The sequence below is a fragment of the Tenrec ecaudatus genome, chromosome 12 (genome assembly GCF_050624435.1).
Source record: "Tenrec ecaudatus isolate mTenEca1 chromosome 12, mTenEca1.hap1, whole genome shotgun sequence".
In the NCBI taxonomy this organism is placed as follows: domain Eukaryota; kingdom Metazoa; phylum Chordata; class Mammalia; order Afrosoricida; family Tenrecidae; genus Tenrec; species Tenrec ecaudatus.
In genome coordinates, this window is record NC_134541.1 from 17,356,414 (window position 1) to 17,376,494 (window position 20,081).

General features: G+C 47.9%; 1 pseudogene; it reads left to right on the plus strand.

Moving 5' to 3' along the window:
• The first annotated feature begins 2,060 nt into the window (after window positions 1-2,060).
• On the plus strand, window positions 2,061-2,796 carry LOC142423412 (ferritin light chain-like; annotated as a pseudogene).
• Window positions 2,797-20,081: the final 17,285 nt, after the last annotated feature.

Consider the following 20,081-nt stretch of genomic DNA (forward strand, 5'->3'; position numbering starts at 1 on the left):
CTGCGGCTACAAGTCTTAGCGATTTGTGGGGACAGGCATCTTTGGGGAAGGGGTTTGGGGGCGCAGGTCCTGGCTCAGATGCTGATGGGCCTGGATGCCACATCCCACCAGGGATCGACTACTGATGTCCTTCGATTGGCCAGTCACCCCCCCCCTCACCCCCCCACCCCCCCCATGCCCCGCAGGCAGGCCCGAGCGCATCCTAAACCCAGAGCTGGATTTCCAGTCTGATGGGTTGCAGACAAGCAGACAAGCGCATCACGCCAACTTCTCTTTTCATCGCGGTGCCAGTGCTGTAGCTCACCGATAGGCGTCTCCGTGGAGACCGTGTGCTGCAGCCACAGGCACAGGAGAGCAACTCGCAGCCTCGCGGGCTCCTGGCCAGGTCGGCTTCCAGGAACACGAGGACGCTGAGAGGAGCCAAATGCAGGGGACAGAGGAGGAGGATGCGCTGAGGCCAGAGTCCGGGTGTATTTCCACCCGCTGGTTCCCAAAGTTTGAATTGGCTCTGTCATCCGCAAAGGACAGTAACGCGCTGGTAGCCAGTTCCAGGAGACTGGAGCACTCAGTCCTAGTGACATCACACCCGATCTGGGCCAGGCCACCCACAGGAGGATTTGCAGATACTCCACCAAGGTGGAGAATCACAGATGGGGGTGATTCCCCTCCTTCCCGCTGGGCTTCATTTTGATAACTAACATGAGTTCTACACTAACACTGGGGGACAGTTTTCTAGAGAGAGTCTTGCTGGAGATACATGAAACCCCCAATTTTACAGAAGAAGGAACTGAGAGAGCCCAAGAAGTTAAGTTTATATTGGACAGAGATGAATTTTTAAACCAGGTCTGTAAGAATATATATATATATATATATATATATATATATATATATATATATATATATATATATATATATATATATATATATATATATATATATATATAATATCTAGCCCCCCAAACCCGGAATTTTTCTTTCAAAGCTATGTGTTTAATTTCTTTTAAAACAGAACAATCTCATCACCTTCAAAGTACTCTTCATGACAATACATTTGTCAAATCTGTGATTCCATTCTTGGAAACCTTTTTCAAGCTCATCTGTTTGGATGGCTGACATCACCTCCCTCTTTTTTTTCTTCTCATGATCAAATCGCTGTCCTTTCATGTCCCTCTGCGTTCTTGGAAACAAAAAGAAGTCGTATAGAGTGAGGTCAGATGAGTAAAGGTGTGTTGAGTGAGAGAGGCGTGATGCTTTTTGTCCAAAACTGATGGACACACTGAGATGGCTGTGTGAGCAGGTGCATTGTCTGGTGGCAAAACCAGTCCTCCATAGGCCACAAACCAGGTCTTTTTTGTGCACACAGTTACACAATTTTTTCAGAACCTCTAAATAGAAAGCTTGATTAACAGTTTGATCTGGTGGAACAAACTCCAAATGCACTGCGAGTTGACATTTTCGTGTTTGGGAAGTTGTCTGACGTCCAGAACAAGGTTGTCATGAATCAACACCTCACTTTTTTTGAAACCAGACAACCACTCGTGCCTACACTTGAGATTTCCCCATAGCACTGTCCTTGTAAGCTGTGTCTAACATCATCATGGTTTCTGTGGCATTTTTCCCAAGCAGGAAACAACATTTCACAGCTGCACACTGTTCTCTTAAGTCAACAATCACAACAAACGAGGTTTGAGTGAAACTGCTTTTACGAAGAAATTCTCTGTGACCAGAGAGGACCTTCACTGGGTGCACTAACTCAGAGCGAGTTGCTCCATGCTCACCTAGTGGGAAAAATGTGTACTACCCCGAAAGCTCCTCTCTGCCCAGTGCAATTCCGGTTTTGCTGGGGTATTCATATATATATATATATATATATATATATATATATATATATATATATATATATATATATATATATATATATATATATATATATATATATATATATATATATATATATATATATATATATATATATATATATATATATATATATATATATATATCAGTGCCAGGGGAGAAAGGTCTGTCCACCTGCTTCTGTAAAGATCCCAGCACAGAAGCTCGCCCGGAGGTCCCGAGGATCTGTGTCTTGCTTCAACAGTGTTTGAACGGATCAGGTCCGGGGACTCCCTGCCGCCAACCCTCCGCCACGCAACAGGTTTCTTTCCGCAAGCAACTTGGGGACCAGCTTCTCGGCCAGCCCCTCCTCTTGGGACCAGCGGACACTTTTATGTGGCGTGCGGTGACCTCCAAACCGACGCATCATGAGCTCTCAGATCCGTCAGAATTATTCCGCCGACGCGGAGGCCGGCGTCAACCGTCTGGTCAACCTGCACCTGCAGGCCTCTTACACCTACCTCTCTCTGGGCTTCTTTTTCGACCGCGACGATGTGGCCTTGGAAGGCGTGGGGCACTTCTTCCGCGAGCTGGCGAAGGAGAAGCGCGAGGGGGCCGAGCGTCTCTTGAAGCTGCAGCACCAGCGCGGCGGCCGCGCCCTCTTCCAGGATGTGCAGAAGCCGTCTCAAGATGAGTGGGGTCGAACCCTGGACGCCGTGGAAGCTGCCCTAGCCCTGGAGAAAAAACTCAACCAGGCTCTTCTCAACCAGGCTCACTCACACCGACCCTCATCTCTGTGACTTTCTGGAGAACCACTTCCTGGACAAGGAGGTGAAACTCCTCAAGAAGATGGGCGACCACCTGACCAACCTCCGCAGGGTGGCCAGCCCCCAGGCCGGGCTGGGCGAGTATCCCTTCGAGAGGCTCACTCTCAAAGAAGACTAGGAACCTGCGGCGCCCAGCCACCTGCCAGGGGCCCTCTGCCTCCCCACGGCCGGCCTTAGCCCCTCTGCCTGAACCGGTCCGCAGCGCCACCGCCCTGGAGCCCCTCCCCAGCTGGGGACCAAATGGAAACAATAAAGCTTTCTTTTGCAGCAAAAAAAAAAAAAAAAAAAGATCCCAGCACAAAAGCCCGGTTTTGCTGGGGTATTCATATATATATATATATATATATATATATATATATATATATATATATATATATATATATATATATATATATATCAGTGCCAGGGGAGAAAGTGCCCGGTTTTGCTGGGGTATTCATATATATATATATATATATATATATATATATATATATATATATATATATATATATATATATATATATATATATATCAGTGCCAGGGGAGAAAGGTCTGTCCACCTGCTTCTGTAAAGATCCCAGCACAAAAGCCCTTTGGCTAGGCAGTGCTCTGTAACCCGAGGGGTCTCCAGCAGGCAGAATGGACTCAGTGGCGATGGGTTTGGCACCTTGCACACATTTCTCCAAGGGTGCTGCCACCTGAAAAGGACTGTGTGCATGACTTCGAACTTTCTCTGCAGAACACAGTGAGGATGGAGGAGGGGATCCCGAGAGTCCTAAGCCCATCCTCCCAACGGCTCTGTACCTTTTTCCAGCAACCCCACTGCAGTGGGGTCCATCGGGTCTCCTTACAGGAGCAGACAGCCTTATCTTCGTCCCGAGGAGTGGCTGGTGGGTTTGAACCACCGGCCTTGCTGTTAACAGACTGGCGCCATGTCTGCATCTCTACCAGGGCCATTGATCCATCTCTTGTGTTCCTAAGAACTTCTACCCCAGCCCCTCAGAGGTCACCTTCATTCCGAACCCTTCCTCTGTCTCGCCTTCTGGGACAGACCAAGACTGATTGTCCCCTTCTTCTTTAGTAACAAAATCCCACTTTTGTTTGGGTACCAGCATATCTCCTTAGAAATAGTTCCCTTGCAACCCCTCACAGAGAAGGGTTAAACAGTGGTCCTCAACCTTCCCAATGCCGTGACCCTTTCATACAGTTCCTCAGGTTGTGATGAGCCCCCCAATCATAACATTATTTTCGTTGCTACTTCATCACTGTCATTTTCTACTGTTATGAATCAGGGGACCCCTGTGAAAAGGTTGTTTGACCCCCAAAGAGGTTATGACCGCTGGGTTCGAACCTAAAACTGTAAGGAGGAATGTACTTGGGGCTTGCTGGGAAGCCATTGTCTTTCTCATACAAAAGAGAGGACTCTCCCGTCCACACTCCTGCCTTGTCTTCCCCCTTTCTTCCTGCCTGGAATGTGGGCTAGATGTCTGGAAGCGGATCCGCCATTTGGCGGTGCTGAGAACATGTGCGTTCCTTGGTCCATCAGGAATGCATGGCTTCTCTGGGCCTTTCTCTCAGCTGGGTCTGCCTGCCTCAGAACTCTAAGCTACATGGAAGAAAGAATGCTTTATGTTTATGTGGTCAGGTGTCTGCTTCCTGCAACTCCTGTCGAGGCTAATCGATGAGTTCTTCAAGACGACCCCCTCCTGTGTCCCATAGCCCTGTCGGGGTCAGGCTGGTCGGCACCTGTGATGGCCTAAAGAAGGGTCTGCGGGAGGAGCGATTGGCCATGGCTGCGATCCCAAACGTGCTGCGCCATTACCCGTCCCCTTGTGCTCAGAACAGGGGACTGTTCATCACCACTCTCCGCGGCCAGCCAGTGCCCAGGAGGCTGCATCTGTCTGGTCTCAGGGAAGCTCAAATATAGCTCAGCCTCCTCCACTGCTTTTGCTGAGTGTGCAGCACCTGCGTGTCTAGCAGCCTCGCGTCAGCAGGGAGAAGCTTCTCCCAGGAGGTGGGGGCCCGAGGGAGGCGTTCAAAACTAGGGACACAGGCAAGGCTTGGCTCTCGAACACAAGAGCCCCATCCCTCCTGCCTCTTGGGAGGTAGGTGGTACCCCTTCTAGTCCGCAGTTGTGGAAACTTACTTCGGCTCACACTGGGGCTCTGAGGGTGATGAGACTGTGTATTAGTGTAGATATTTAGCTGTATGCTACCGAAGACTAGAAAGCTGAAGACAAGGGAATTTGCTGGAAGAACAGGGGATGAGTCACAGAATGAAAGGTAAGCCGATCAGCATGGACACCTGGGAACCAGAGATCCAAGAGGTATGGGTAGCAGCAACCAGCATGGAAGGGCACAGCTTGGACCATGAGTCCACTTCTTGTTTGAGAGAGGGCAGGATGCTTGATTGACAGTCCTATTGGATTCTATTCAGTGGAGGAAGAGTGGGCTCCCCAAAGCAGACTGAGTGTTCTAATGCCAGGAGAATGGGGAGAATCAGGATACCGGGGAGAAAACAAAGTTATCCACTGTAGATGGAGCTTGACATTGAAGTCAAAGGGACCTCAGTGAAGATCCTAGCTGTACCCTCTATGATGTACACATTACGGCTTGGTGTTCCCAGAAAAGCTACACGGACATCTTAAGTCCTGGTAGCTGTGGATGTGACCTTCATTGAAAACAGGGTCTTTAAAGGGGCTTTCAGCTACATGGATGTGAGGTCACACCAAAGTAGGAAGGGTCTTCACCAAGCTCAGTGCCATCTTTACAAGAGAGAAGAGACAAAGAGACACAGGGGGAAGACAGCCAAGGGACGATGCGGCTACAATCCACAGATGCCCAGAAATGCCTGCTGCTACCAGAGATCAGAAGAGTCCCAAGTATTTCCTACAGCCGCCCCCACCCCCCTTGAATGGGGCTCGTTCAATGTCCTCAAGTCAGACTCTTCCTCCAGACCTGAGAGGCAATACATTTCTATCCTCAAAAGCTACCCAACACCCAAACACCAAAGTCACTACCATCAATCAAGTTGACCCAGACTCGTAGCAACCCGATACGACAGGGAGGAACGGCCCCTGTGGGTTTCTGAGACTGCAACTCTTTACAGGAGCGGGAAGCCTTGTCGTTCTCCCGAAGAGTAGCCAGTGGTTTCCACCTGCTGACTTTGTGGTTCCAAGCTGGGATAGGTTTATCGTGCCAACATGGCCAAGGAACACATGTGGGATTAATTGAAGGGTGGAGAGATAAATGGCTTGGCAAGCCTCGCTTTTCTTGTCTCTTACTCTTTGATGATCGGACCGGTGCGCGGCTGCCTTAGCTTGTTCTTTGCCTCAATTTGCAAGCTACACTACCTGTGGGACACCCAACCCATGGACTGTGTCGGTGTAGTTTGAGGTTCCTTCAAGACCTGCTTTGCCACGCTACTAGAGTATACATCGTTTGAGTTAGAGACTGTGGGACCCTGTCATCTGGCTGACTGTTGGTGACTTGTCTTGCTGTTTGCTGCCTGTGCCCGGACAGCCTGAATTGCTCCACAAGACTTGAAGGACTGTCAGTGTCTCACAACTGTCTCACGGGAGTAGGTTGCACTGAGCCATTTGTACTGCTTTACAGATTGATGAACTGTTTATTATGTTATCTATCTATCTAAATATATATAAGATCATTAGTGTCCTGGGTTTGTTTCTCTAGAGAACCTGTCTAATATACAAGCCAAGGAGTAAATCACATCACCAGGGCCCCTTCCATCAGCTATCCTGTCTGTGGTTTGGGTTCCAGCAGCCTTAGGAGTCAGGTATAGCGGCCTTGGTCAAGTCAACGAACCTCTCTAAATCTCAGCCTCTTCTCCTGTGTCATGATGAGCAGGCATTTCAAACCCACTGTATTGTAAACTCAATGAGGAAAAGGGTTTTTCTTTTGTATTCTCCCTCCCGGCTGGATGCGCACACACAGACTAGTGCACAGCACATAGCCGACGCTCCCTAAAGACCCATGGTATGAATGAACTTTCTGAGTATGCCCCAGAATGCTCCTTAGGTAGAGAACGATTGTGTTCGAAAATACAACAGGATGAGTCCTTGGAGCAGAAAGGAGCCCCCCTCCTACTTCCCTGACTCACTCTGGGGGAGGGAGAGGAAGGAGGGGGTGATGGGATTTAGGCAATGCAGATTGCAGGCTCGTCACCTGGCAGGCAGCACGCCACCAGCACGGTAGCCCGCTTACTCACGCACACACTCACTCTGTCCCGGTTCTCACAAGCAAGGCTCTTTAGCAGAAAACAACGCTCCCACGTTGAGTGCGACATGGATTCCTTCCAGCAGTCTTTCCGGACTGCCTGGCCTGGCTAGTGCTGGCGTGTTAAACTCTGCTCTCAGGTTTGACGTGTTAAGGAGTCTGAAGTCACTCCGCCCCTCCACTTCACAGTGAACCATGAACTGGAGTGGCAGATAGAAGAAATAGCAAGCCTGGGGAAGTTGTGTATTGTTTAAAACAACAACAAAAAAATCCCCCACTCAGCAGGACTTTACCGGCGGAGTGAATGTATTTCAACTCTCTCTGTCATGTTTTCATCTGCTGGTCTTGACAAGATGAAATTCTAAATGCTTTCATTCCCCAGGGCCAGTGGAGAAACTTGAAAGAAAAGAGACAAACCTTGAAGAAATTGGAATTTTGGTACCCATGAGCTAATTGTTTTTGTTGGGCACCATTGAGTCGACTCCCTGACCCAAAGCGACTCTGTGCTCGCCGGTCCTCCGCCACCCTCACCATGGCTCCTGTGCCCAAGTTCATTGTTTCAGCCACAGTGTCAATCCATCGCGCTGAGGGCTTTTCTCTCTTTTGCTGCCCCTCTTCCAAGCATGCTGCCCTTCTCCAGGGACTGGTCTTTCCCGACATGTCCAAAGTATGTGAGACAAAGCCTCGCCATCCTTGCCTCTAACCATGATCGTTAGCCCCTCCAATAACCAGCATCTTTGCCATGTTGACCATCATCCCCATAAGAACCACCGATGCCAAGCCGCTATTTATCACCACCGCCACCATTTTCCCACTGCTATTACTAGTACCTGCACTGCTTCCATCACCACCACCACCACCAATCCAACCAGCGCTGAGGTGGCCAGCAGCAACAGGACTACGACATTTACCACTTCTTCTACCCATACCACCACCACCATCAACACCGACATTTTACCACGACTGTTATCAACTCTTCTGCTGCTTCCATCATCGCCAACACCGGTACCATCACCACTACTAGCCTCTCCAGCATTTCCATGATGAGAATGACCATCGGCAATGCTGTCGCCACATAGGAGATGCTTCCGGGGCCCGTCTTTTACCAAGCTGGCACACTGTCCCTTCAGCTGCTGTGAGGGTTGGTTGCTTCTGGCTCTCAGCTGTCTCACAGAGAATACCCCACAGCCAATGGAGCTTTCTTACAAGGAAGTTCCTGCTAGGTTACACCCTCTCCTTGAAGTTATCCTGAATCCAATGATGGACAGACAGATTGACCGAAGGGTCCAAATGTCCCGCCCCCTTGCCTCAGTGTGAGCCAACTCTGTGGTCATCTTCCTGATCCACGACTCCCTGTGGGATCAGCCTGAGGCCATACTTCAGCTGAACCCACGTTGTGAAAAATTGTTTGTTTTTTAAATTGTGAATGAGATGGGGATTTACAATGCAGAACATTAGCTTTGCATTCAACAGTTTAAATTACTAATCAAACCCCAATAGTTTGCCCTTAAGCCACCCTTTGATTGATCTTCTCCCTTTTGATAGGTGCCCCGGAGTCTGTGCTGCCCAATAGCGAGGCTATGCCTAACAGTATTAAAGGCTGCCCGGTCCTGCACCATCCTCACCACTGGTCCCCTGAGCCCACTCGTGCAGCCATTGTGACAACCCATCTAGTTGAGGGCCTTCCTCCTGTGTGCTGCCCCTCCACTGGAGCAAGCGCGACGCCCTTCGGGAACTGACCTTGCCGTCTGGAGCTCTAAGGAGCACTCTGGTTGTACTTCTTCCAAGATTGTTCTTTTGCCAGTTCATGGTAGTTTCAATATTCCTCACCAGCACCATAATTCAAACACACGGACTCTTGGTTGGTCTTCTGTAGGTCAATGTCCAGCTTCTGTGTGCTTTCGAGGCGATTGAAAACACCGTGGCTTAGGTCAGGTGCACCTTAGTCCTCAAAGTAACCCCCCGGTGCCCAACACTTTAGAGAGTTCGCGTGTAAAAGATGTACCCAAAGTGTCGTTTCATCTCCTGATGCTGCTGCCACGAGCACCGACTGGGGACCCACGCAAGACAAAATCCGTGACAACTTCTATCTTTTCTCCATTTAGGATGATGCTCCCTATTGGTCCAGCTGTGAAGGTGAATTTACTTTTGTTTACTTTGAGTGAAATCCCTACTGAAGGCGGTCCGTGTCCGCATCTTTGAGAAGCTTTACCCGGAGAGACAGTGGTGTGCCGAGGTTGGCCTGCTGTGACTCATGAAGGTGGACCTAGAACATTTTCCTTGAGTCGGCGTTCAGTGACATCACATTGGTAGCTTCGAATCAGCTATGGTAGGAATAGTTACACCATGGACATTGGTAAAAGCTTTTAATTTAAATTAATAAGTCATCTTATTGGGGCTCTTACAGATCTTATAGCAATCCATGTATCAATTGTATCAAACACATTTGTACTTATGGTACCATCATCCTTTTCAAAACATTTTCTTCTTGCTTGAGCCCTTGGTATTAGCTCCTTTTATCCTCCACCCCCTCACCTCACCATGGCCCCCTGATAAATGGTAAAGGCTTTTACTTAATTACCAGCCCACTCTTTGTTGTGGAGAGTTGATGGTTAAATATTCACCTGTACACCGAATCATTCCAACCCTTTGATGTCAACATCAAGGGGCTGAAGTAGCCCCTTCCCCTTGGGGGGATTTATCTATAGGCTGCCAGTGGCATATAAATGATGTGGCTTGGTGAGGAAAATGGCTGAGGCCAGCAGATGTCTCATTAAACTGGAATTAGGAAATCAATAAATTGTGGCCAGTTGACAAGGAATAATGATAGCAATCGTAGCCGGCGCTTGATGAATGTGAAGCTGAATGTGTGCAGTGCTAAGCACCTTGCATGCATTATCTTATATCATTCTTAGCACCTCCCCTTGCAGGAAAATACCATCCCCACTGCTCAGATAACACGCTCAGAAGGTTGCCGTCTTTGCACATCGCTAGGATTCCACCTCTGGTTTTCCGGCCTCCGGCCTGGTGCTCATAACCACTCGTGAAGCACATGTGAGGTCACAGGCAGGCAAGCCCCGCCAGGGCGCTGAGGGCAGGGCAGAGCAGGCGCGCCAGGAAGTGGAACATGTCATCAGGCCACATTGCTTTCAGGTCACAGAGGCCAAGCTTGGAGGGGCTGCATCGACCCTGGCTTGTAGCCATCCCTTCAGGGGGCAAACGGTGGCTGAACAAAAGGCTGGAATCCAAACCGCAAGCTTTAGTTATCTTTCTTCCTCCCCTTTCTTGCCATCTTTTTCTTTTGTCTCTCTTTGTCCTTGGCATCCTGTCACGGAGGGATCAGGAGTGGCTGACCCGGCTGCCTTAAGCCCTCTGTCTCCTCTAATGGGTAGTTGTCCCAATCACCCCAAGGGGCCTGAGATCCTAGACCTGGGGAGTCATACTTGGTGACTCGCTGATCACTGAAGCCACAGAGAGATTGTGAAAAAATATGGAATATCATACAGGCTGGCGAGTCGCCTGAGCTCATCATCATTAATCCCCGAGGGTGGAATTCCTGCCCAGGGTTCTTCCCGGGCAGCAGGGGGTGGGGGTGAGATGGAGAATGCACAGCAGAGGTTTGATGTCTCTGAGTCCGAGATTCAAACCCTTGCTTCCCCGTGCCAACCCAGTCTATTGCCAGACAGATATTTGCCGGCTAACAGGCCAGGCGGCTGGGGAAAGTCACTTCAGCTGGTGGAGTCTTAATGGCCCGCCTCTGACATGGGATCATCTTCCTCGTCGCCTGCAGAGTTGTGCAGGTTAGCTGATTGCAGGGAGGCTCCTGGGAGCCTGCTTATCCTTCAGCACACCCCGTTCTTTTCTAGCAGGGCAGCCCCCGCTCTTTCCCAGGGCCAGAGGCTTGACAGAAGTAGCCTGCATGAAAAAATCTGGACACGGCCCTAATTCTTTGCTCTGCGAACTAGTCATCTCCATCTTTCCCTGCCACACTGGCTGGTCTCCAGACCAATTAAACATTGATGTTGTAGCTGTACTTATCTCTTCTTCTCCCAGCCCAGCCTTGGACATCAGTTCTCTCTTTCGAAGGAAAAATTAAACCCTCACATTGGTGGGGCTCTTTGGTTGATGCAGAATCACCAGGTTTGCTGCTTTTTCATGCTTAATACAGAGAGTTAAAGTGATGTGGGAAAGTACAAAGCAGAGATTAAAAAAAAAGTCAAATGGTCAAGGTCAACAGCACCAATGATCAATCAAGTTGATATTGAACCCCCCTCATTTAGCACGGTAAGAAGAACACACTGCTACGGTGGGATCCTCAACCTTAAAAAAGTTCAATGAAAATAAAATGAAACCCACCACTTAATCATGAGGAAACATCAGACAAATCCAAACCGAGACCAGTCCACAAACCATTTTGCCACTGCTCTTTGAAGGGCATCCCTGGGTGCAGCAAACAAGTAGGGCACTTCTCTGCTAACTAAAAGATCGGAGGTTCAAGTCTAGCGCAAGTCTCCTTGGGAAAAACACCCAGAAACGTATATTAAATCAAAACACCCATGAAAAATGCTACGGTGCCCAGGTGTACTCTGACACACAACGGGTCACCATCAGCCAGAATCGACCCAATAGCAGCCGCTACGCTTTAGAAGGTCAAGGTTCTGAGAGACAGGGAAGACAGAGGCAGGGGGAATGCCACAGGCCAGCACGAGCTAGGAAATGTGACATCTAAATTCAATGTTCTCTCAAGCGGCCATCTAAGTGAGGAGTCAGCTAAGTCCACGTGGAAGAGCCACACTGGCCTGTGTGCTCCGAGGATTGCAAATAAGATCCATACCTGGAGGAGGAATCAGGGCCAATGCTTAAATTCTAAACACCTGAGTTGTGGAAAGCTCTGGATGATAGTGTTAACCCCTAATCCATTTGCAGGGTCCCTATGGGGACTGAAGGAGCCCTGGTGGCATAGTGGGTTATGCATTGGGCTGTTAATCATGAGGCAAGCAGTTCAAAACTAGTAGCTACCCTTCCGGGGAAAGATGAAGCTTTCTATCCCTGTAAGGAGTCAGTCTCATAAACCCCAGAGGCAGTTCTACCCTATCCAAAGGTATCTACGAATCAGAATGGACTCCCTGGCAATGAGGGAAATGTCGTGTGCTATGGCCGGAAGTCGGAAGAGAAAAAGGACATCTGTGGGAAGATTGGGGAAATTTCTAGTGTGGCGAAGAGCAGCGTGTGAATTTTGATAAATGCTACATGATTACGTCAGATCTTAAGATTGGGGGAAACTTGGTGACGCATAAATGAGAGCCTTTGTACTACCTTGGAAACATGGCTGTAAGTTTGCACATTTAAAAGTTGAAAAACAACACCAAACCGACGGTTTAGCACCCTTCAAATTAATTAGGTGTGTCCGGCTAGGTAAGCAGATATCATTGATATCATTTTAGAAATAGTGCTTCAGACGAAAATACGCTCCTACGTTTTGAAGCTTAGTTCATGGCTTTTATATTTTTTTTGCGGGGGGGAGGGTGGTGGTGGTTATAGAACTTTAAAAATAAATAAATAAAAATGAAAGCATTTATGAACTTTAGATACTTTTTTTCTCTACCGAACGAGATATGAGTTCCTCAAAGACCACTTTGGGAACTACAAAGAGGATGCAGGCGGCCTTGTTTCTAACGACATATTTCAATTTGAGGTGGTGGCTCCCTGTAATACACAATGGCCCTGTCGTTCGTAGCTGTCATATACTGGGTTCCAGCGCACCCAGCCCTGTGCACAGCAGAATGAAAACCCCTTGGGCCCACTCCATCCTCACATCCGTCTATTGCTGTGCCTGAACCTGTATTGCAGCCACGGTCTCCGCCCTCTAGTGGCGGGTCTTCTTTTGTGCTGAGCCTCTGCTTGACCAGGGGTGGTGTTCTTCTTGGGGGACCGGTCTCTTCTGACAACATGTCCAAAGTATGACGGGAGCTGAAGTCTTAGCACCCTCTCTTCCAGGACCATGCTGGCTGGGCTTCTCCTTAGACGGATGTGGCTGTTATTCTGACAGTCCATTATAGAGTCGATATTCTTGATTGAAACCACCATTCAAAGGCATCAACTCTTTGGTTTTCTTTATTCGATGTCCAGCTTTCCCATGCAGGTGAGGCAGCTAAAGTGCCACGGGCACGTGCGCGTCAGTCCTCAGAGTGTTGTGTTCACTTTTTCACTCTCCAAAGAGGTCTTTTTCAGCAGATTTGCCCAATGGAATAGACGACTTAAAAAATAGCGTGGCTAGACTCTTTTTAAAAAAAGGATCTTATCCACAAACCTCCAGCTTTGTATTATGATACACATATGAATATATATATATATTTACAACCATTGTGGTCATGCATTGGGCTGTTCATCGCGAGGTCAGCAGCTGGAAACCACCAGCCGCTCCTCAGAGGAAAGATGAGGCTTTCAGCTCCTGGGAAGACTTACAGCCCCGGAACCCCACAGGTGCAATTGTACTGGGCACTGTCGGGTCGCTCTGCGGTGGCATGGACTTGCTGGCAGTGGATTTGGGGTTTGGTTATGTGTAGGTGCAGCCTCAGGTGACCCGGTGAAAGGTTGCTTCCCACAGACCGTGGCTTACAGCAACAAATCGTGAGGAGTTCAGTTGCTCCTGCTACGACTGGTTGCGTACCTCAGGGGTGTCACGGCTGCCCTTCCTGCGTTCTACTGGACTTCCCTGCAGGTTGCTACACTGCTGGCGCCACTGCAGTTTGTTCTACCCAAGAAGAAGCCGAAAATTGCGATGTCAGAAAGGGGTCCACAAATCCCTAGTCTGTAGCTCATTGGCCAGAAGTGTATTCAAGGTCACCTCTAATGGAAAGAGGAGACAGAACGTGTCGTTTCTTTTGTTCTAAGGCAGAAAAGAGACCCTGAATTCGATGATAATTTTGGGTCCACTTTATTAAATCTCAAATAGGACAAAGACACACCTCATTGCAATGAGGGGACCATCAGCCCGAGGCCGCCAGGGTGTCCAAGGACTCACAGAAACACAGCCGCTTAATTAGGACGTGGAGCGGGAAGGGAAGTGTCATGAAATCTTGATTGGCGGCAGATCAATACATGACAGTTGCAGATGGAGTTACACAGAAGGGAACAGGGCCCAGATTAGCATACTATTAGTGCGTCATTCAGGCAGAAAAGCGAACAAGATTGGTCCAAGGCCCTATAACCGAGCTGCTCAAGGTCTGATTCCTGACTGAGTCTCTCTCGTGCCCCAATTCCATCAAGGTCACACCCAGGCAACCGGGACAGGTGAGGCTGACCCTCCGGGGCTGGCCCGAGGGCTGCAGAATCCATTGGGCACACACTCTGCCTGAGGGCCAAGCGAGTCACCTGGGTGGCTAAGGGTCTGAAAGATGTCAATGGAGGCTGAATAGCCCCCTGCTATTTTATTGCTCAGAATTTAGGCTGGAATACACCTTTTAATTAGGCACGTTTGGCAGCCCCAGTAAAAGGATATTTCTTTGTAAGGAAGCAGCAGAGAGCTGTTGGTTTCCTATGGTGTAGAGGGTTATATGCTGGGCTGCTAAGCCTCAAGGTCATCAGTTCAAAACCACGAGTTAATCTACAGGAGAAGGATGAGGCTTTCTACTCCCACTGACCGATACAGTCTCAGCAGCCCACAGAGGTAGAGTTACCCTCCGCTCGGGGTTTCTCTGAGTTGGAATTGACTTGACGGGAGTGAGATTTTGAAAATATACCTTTTTACCTGTAGTCTTACATATCCATCCTTCTTTAAGCCTAAATTCCACATTTGGATTCATCTCTTGGCTGGCGGGACTTCATGATCGGGGGAGCAGAGCTGAGGCCTCGGGAAGTGACCACAGTCGCCTGCTTTAGTTTCTCCACCACTCTGTAATCAGGCTCCAAACAGAAAGAAAAAGTCAAGGTGGCCCAAACCTGGCTCTTTTTTTCCCCAGGTGGAAACTGTCCCTTTCAAGGAGAGAGGAGGCTGAGAAGGCTTCCGCTGCCAGAGGACCCTTGATTGGCAGTGGAGGGGCTGGATGCCCACCTAGGAGGCCCAAAGGCCTGGCCAGTGATCAGCAAGGCAGCCAGATTGGCAGCGGGGCCAGTGAGCCACGGTGCTCTGACCAGGATGGTTCTGAGCAGCACTGATCAGCAAGGAGGGATTTGTCTGAAAGGTGCAGCCAACTTTAAGCCTCCTTGGGGCCTCTCTCTGAGGTTTCCCTTCCAAGCACAACTGGTCCCCGAGTTTCTTTCCTCCATCCTCCCTATTCTGTGGGTCCTGGCATTCTGCCTCTAAGGCCAGCCTCGGGTGGGTGGGCTCGAGGACTGCAGACCTAAGCCCTGTGGGTCTGTGCTCTTTTGTGTCTCCAAATAATTAACTTGACTTTTCCCTTCTAATTCTAAAGGTAATAGAGACCCCTTGAAACAACAACATAGAAGAGTTTAAAGACTGGCATTGAAATTGTACCTAGCAATACTGACTACTAATGTTTTTCTCTTCTCTTCCTCCAGGACTTCCAGGGTCTTGTGACGTTTTACTTTTTTAGTGACCTACACATATAACTGACAGAAACTTACAAAAGCACCACATTTTAAGTGTACAACAGGGCTGGTTTTATGTACACATACAGCCATTAGTATAGGTTACACCTCAACACAGAAAATACTGAAGTTGTCCTGGATCCACAATCAGTGCCCACGAGAGCAGCAGTCAAGACATCAAACAACGTGTTACATTGGGTCTACAAAAGACCCCTTTAAAGTATTCCAAAGCACAGATGTCACTCTGCAAGGTCAGCAGTTGGAAACCACCAGCCACTCCTTGGGAGAAAAATGAGGCTTTCTACTCCAGTAAAGAGTTACAGTCTTCCCACACCCCTTAAGTCCCCCAAGGGGAGTGAGCCCTGGAGCCCCTTTTTTGGCACCAGAGGCTTGGATAGAAGTGACAAAATAGTGCTGCCATTGGGCAGGAGAGGAAGAAGATGGGGTTCTACTCTCATGAAGGTACAGCCTCGCTATGAGTTGGCATTGACTCGATGGCAGTTGAGTGAGTCACTTTGAGGACCAAGGTGCTCCTGACCCAAGTCATGGTATTTTCAGTGGCCTCACAGGCCTGTGAACGCTGGACAATGAGTAGGAAGAAATGATGCTCGATTTTGAATTATAGTGTTGGTGAAGGATACAGCATACATCACAAATGGATTTTGAGCTTGCACTCAGTCAGAAACCCTAATCTAAAAACAATTAGTTCTTACACTGTGGCCCTGCTCAATACTCGCCTTCAAGAAGTGATCACTAAAGAGATGGGCGCCATGGCCAACTGGGGTGTCTTACAAGGAGCAGCCATCTCAGTGGGGTGTCAGATAAGTCAGCATGGAGGCAGCACACCAGTGATTTAGGGATTGTAAACAACAAAATCCAAGGCCAGAAGATGTCATGGTGTTAGAGTTTATACTCTGAGGACCCAGTTTGCAGAAGGCTGTGGGTGATCACGAAAGCCCACCGTCCATGTGCAGATTAAGGATTAAGACTCTAGTGAATTCCCTCAGACCTTGACCAGGGAGGCGAATTGTCTTGCCCTCAGACAGACTGCACCGGGAAGTGGATTACTGCAAATAAAGTTAGGTTAAAATTTAACATCTATCTTTTTTTTTCCTTTTTGACACATTTTAATTTTTTTTCTAGTTTACTGGTTGCAACCATTTTATTGGCATATAATTTACACGTCATATAACTCAATAGTACAATCACCAGCACAATCACTTTGAGAACATTTTCTTCATTCTTTTTTTTTAAACATTTTATTAGGGGCTCATACAACTCTTACCACAATCCATACATATACATACATCAATTGTATAAAGCACATCTGTACATTCTTTGCCCTAATCATTTTCTCTTTTTTTTCCCTTTTCTTTTTTTACATTTTATTAGGGGCTCATACAACTCTTATCACAATCCATTCATATACATACATCAATTGTATAAAGCACATCCGCACATTCCCTGCCCCAATCCTGCTCAAGGCATTTGCTCTCCATTTTCTTCATTCTTGTTGTCATTATTTTTGTTTGCCCATTTCCCCCTCCCCTCCCCTGCTCTACCCTCAAGGAACCATTAATCCAGCTGAGATTGTAACTCTTTCTGGTTTCTATTATCTTCTGCTTTCTCTTGGAGTGAGGTTATTTTTCTGTGTTTTATTTTCTTGTCTTGTTATTTGCGTTTGTGTGATTTTCTTTATATGAACTCCGAGATAGGGACATTTATAGAGACAGTAACTACCGCAATGACTGCTTGGGGTTCTGGCAGGGAACTAGGGGTAACGGGGCTAATAATGGGTATGAGAATGAAGAAAAGGTTCTAAAATTGATTGTGGTGATGACTGCATACCTCTTTTTAATCTATTTAAACCATTGGATTATATGGCATGTGACTTAAATGTCAATAAACTAAAAACATATATGGAATGTGCTGTGGACTGCCAGAAGGACGAGGGAATCTGTTTTGGAAGCGGTGTGGCCAGAATGCTCCTTAGAAGGAAAGGTGGCCAACTTGTCACTTTGAACATGCTCTCAAGAGGCCCCATTCATTCCCTAGAGAAGGACACTACACTTGGCAAACCACCCTCCTGCCCTCAAGCTGAATCTGGCTCATGGCAACCTTATAAGTCAGCCCTTTTGTGTTTCTGAGACGTTAAATCTTGCTGGGTCTAGGCAGCCTCATTTTTCTCCTGGGGAGTGGCTGGTGGGTTTGACTGTAGAGCTGTCAACCTACTATGCCACCAAGCCTGCTTTTTGGTGAAGTAGAGGGTCCGCCAGAAAAATAGATAGGCTGAGACAGTGACTGCACCATGGCTCCTGCATCGTGAGGATGACGCAGGACCAGGCAGTGTTGTGGAGTTGGAACTGACATTCACTAGTGTGACCATCGCTCAACCGTGTTCGTCTGGGACATCTCCACACCCACTAGGCTTTCTGATCAACCACTCTCCTCGGACCCTTATTCCCTTAGACGGATATTCTCTATTTTCGAGCTTCCTTATCAAGGGTGTACACACATTCAAAAGTTAACAACATTAACATGGGATGCAGCTCTGTTTTACATCAGGCTTTCTGTCACTTAGCATATCATGGATATTATTCCTGTCATTATCCTTTTAAAACTATATTTTAGTCGCCAGATAACGTTCCATCACATCATTTGGCACAATTTATCGATCCACTCCTCAACTGTTGCATCTTTAGATTTTCTCTTGCTGTCCGCTGTGGTAAAGTGATATGAAGAACACCTCTTTACACACAGTTTTTCAGAGGCTGGTAGGACCAAAGGGGCTCAGAGCCAGAGTTCTGGAGTTAAAGAGACCAGGAGTTGACTTCAGGTAACTTTCAATGCCCCTGTGAGCCTCAGTTTCCCCCACCTAATCCTGAACATGCCAACACTCATCTCCTGGTATGCTGCTGGGGAGGGCTCAATGAATGTAGTAGGGCTGAGCGTGTGGCCTGGCGCAGAATGAACACCCAGGAAATGCGAAGCTGCTATTAGCCAGCCTTGCGTTCATTTCCGGTTATTTCCTTAGGAGAAATTCCTAGAAGTAGACTTGCTGGATCGAAGTGGGAGTGAGGCTTTAGGGGTTCTGACACAGTCTGCCAAATAAATTGTCCTCCAGAAAATCGGTGCCGATTCACAGAACTACCAGCCGCGTTTGAGAATGCCCTTTACCATACTCCCCAACGACGGTCATGAGACAAAAGCACAGGGAGGAAGAAGAACCAATAGCAAAGCCCCAAAAGCTCTTCCCCAATCGCATTGCTGGGCGGGGGTGGGGTGGGGGCGTCCCTTTTATGGTTGTTCTACAGAAGCTCTGGAGGGCGCTGTGGTTGCCTGCTTGGCTACTAACCTGAAGACTGGCAGTTTAAATCCACCCAGCGTCTTTGAAGCACTGGAGTCAATTTTTAGAATGTAAAACCGCATGCTGTTACCTTATAAAAATGAATTATGTTTGAAAATGAACGAAAGCTTGTGTTTTATCCTGTTTTTAAAAACGTTTAAAATATTTGCGCCATGTAGAGATGAATGTATTTCATGTTGGGAGCTCTCTTGACCGCTGAGGTGTATTTATTAAGGAGAAATGTAAATCCACGTGTTATTCAGAACAGCCTTGTGAGACATTTTGGTGTTACTACTATTGGAGTCTTTAAACATTTCAAGTACCTAAAAGTTGAATGTATGTGACAATTTGCACTGGCGGAACTGATCGTGAACCTGTTACAGAAAATGATGTCTCGCTTGTCAGGTTTCAGCCATTAAGCTCGCTTTTCTTATTGCATCTGCCTGTCTCAGAGCGATGCCCCTGAAGAGTCATTCAGGATGGATGTCTTTGCAGCCCGCCTTCCTCTTAGGCATTTCACAAACCAGCTCTCCTTAAATTTAGGCAACACACTTGTATTCCATGTGCTTACCACTGAAACCTCCGCAGAGAGGGGGAAACACCGCCAACAACCACAACAACCTGGAAGACACTATCGATCTATTTTCCTTCTTTTGAAAAAGAGGAAAAGTAGAGAGCTTACAAAAGCACCTTTGATATGCAGGCGCAACCAATGAACCGATGTGAACCAGTTTGGAGCCTCCCTCCTTCGTGGCTCGAGCTTCTTTCTTTAGGGGTGAACATTGCCTTTGGAGTCGAGGAAACATTGAAGATGTTGGCAGTTCTCGGCTCCTACTCTTTCCCACTCGTTTTAGAAACGAGTTGGCTGCAATCATGTTTATAGATAGTGTAAGATTAGCTTTCAGGTGGAAAAGGTTTGAGATGTTGAGGAATCCAGTGATGGTTGATGTAGAGAATAAAATCCGTTCTACGTAAGGCTCCTCATGCTTGCCAGTTCTTAAACGAAGCAATTTCCCATCAAAATAAACCCATCCAGGGGTTGCAGATCCACTTCTGTACAGACGAGAGCCAAGGAAACCCCATGCGGCAGTTCTCTCCCTCATATGGGTGTCACGGTGAGCCAGCGGCGACCCGCCTGGCGGCAACCACAAGAACAACAATGTTGTTTGGTTTCTAGTGAGGGTAGGCGTTTTCTTTTCTCCTAGTGGCCAGCTGTTCCTTTTTCCGTTTGGAAATTGATCTGTTCGGGTCTCTGGGTATTTGTCCACCCAGTGAACAGTGTGTTCAGCAATAGTCACCGATGTA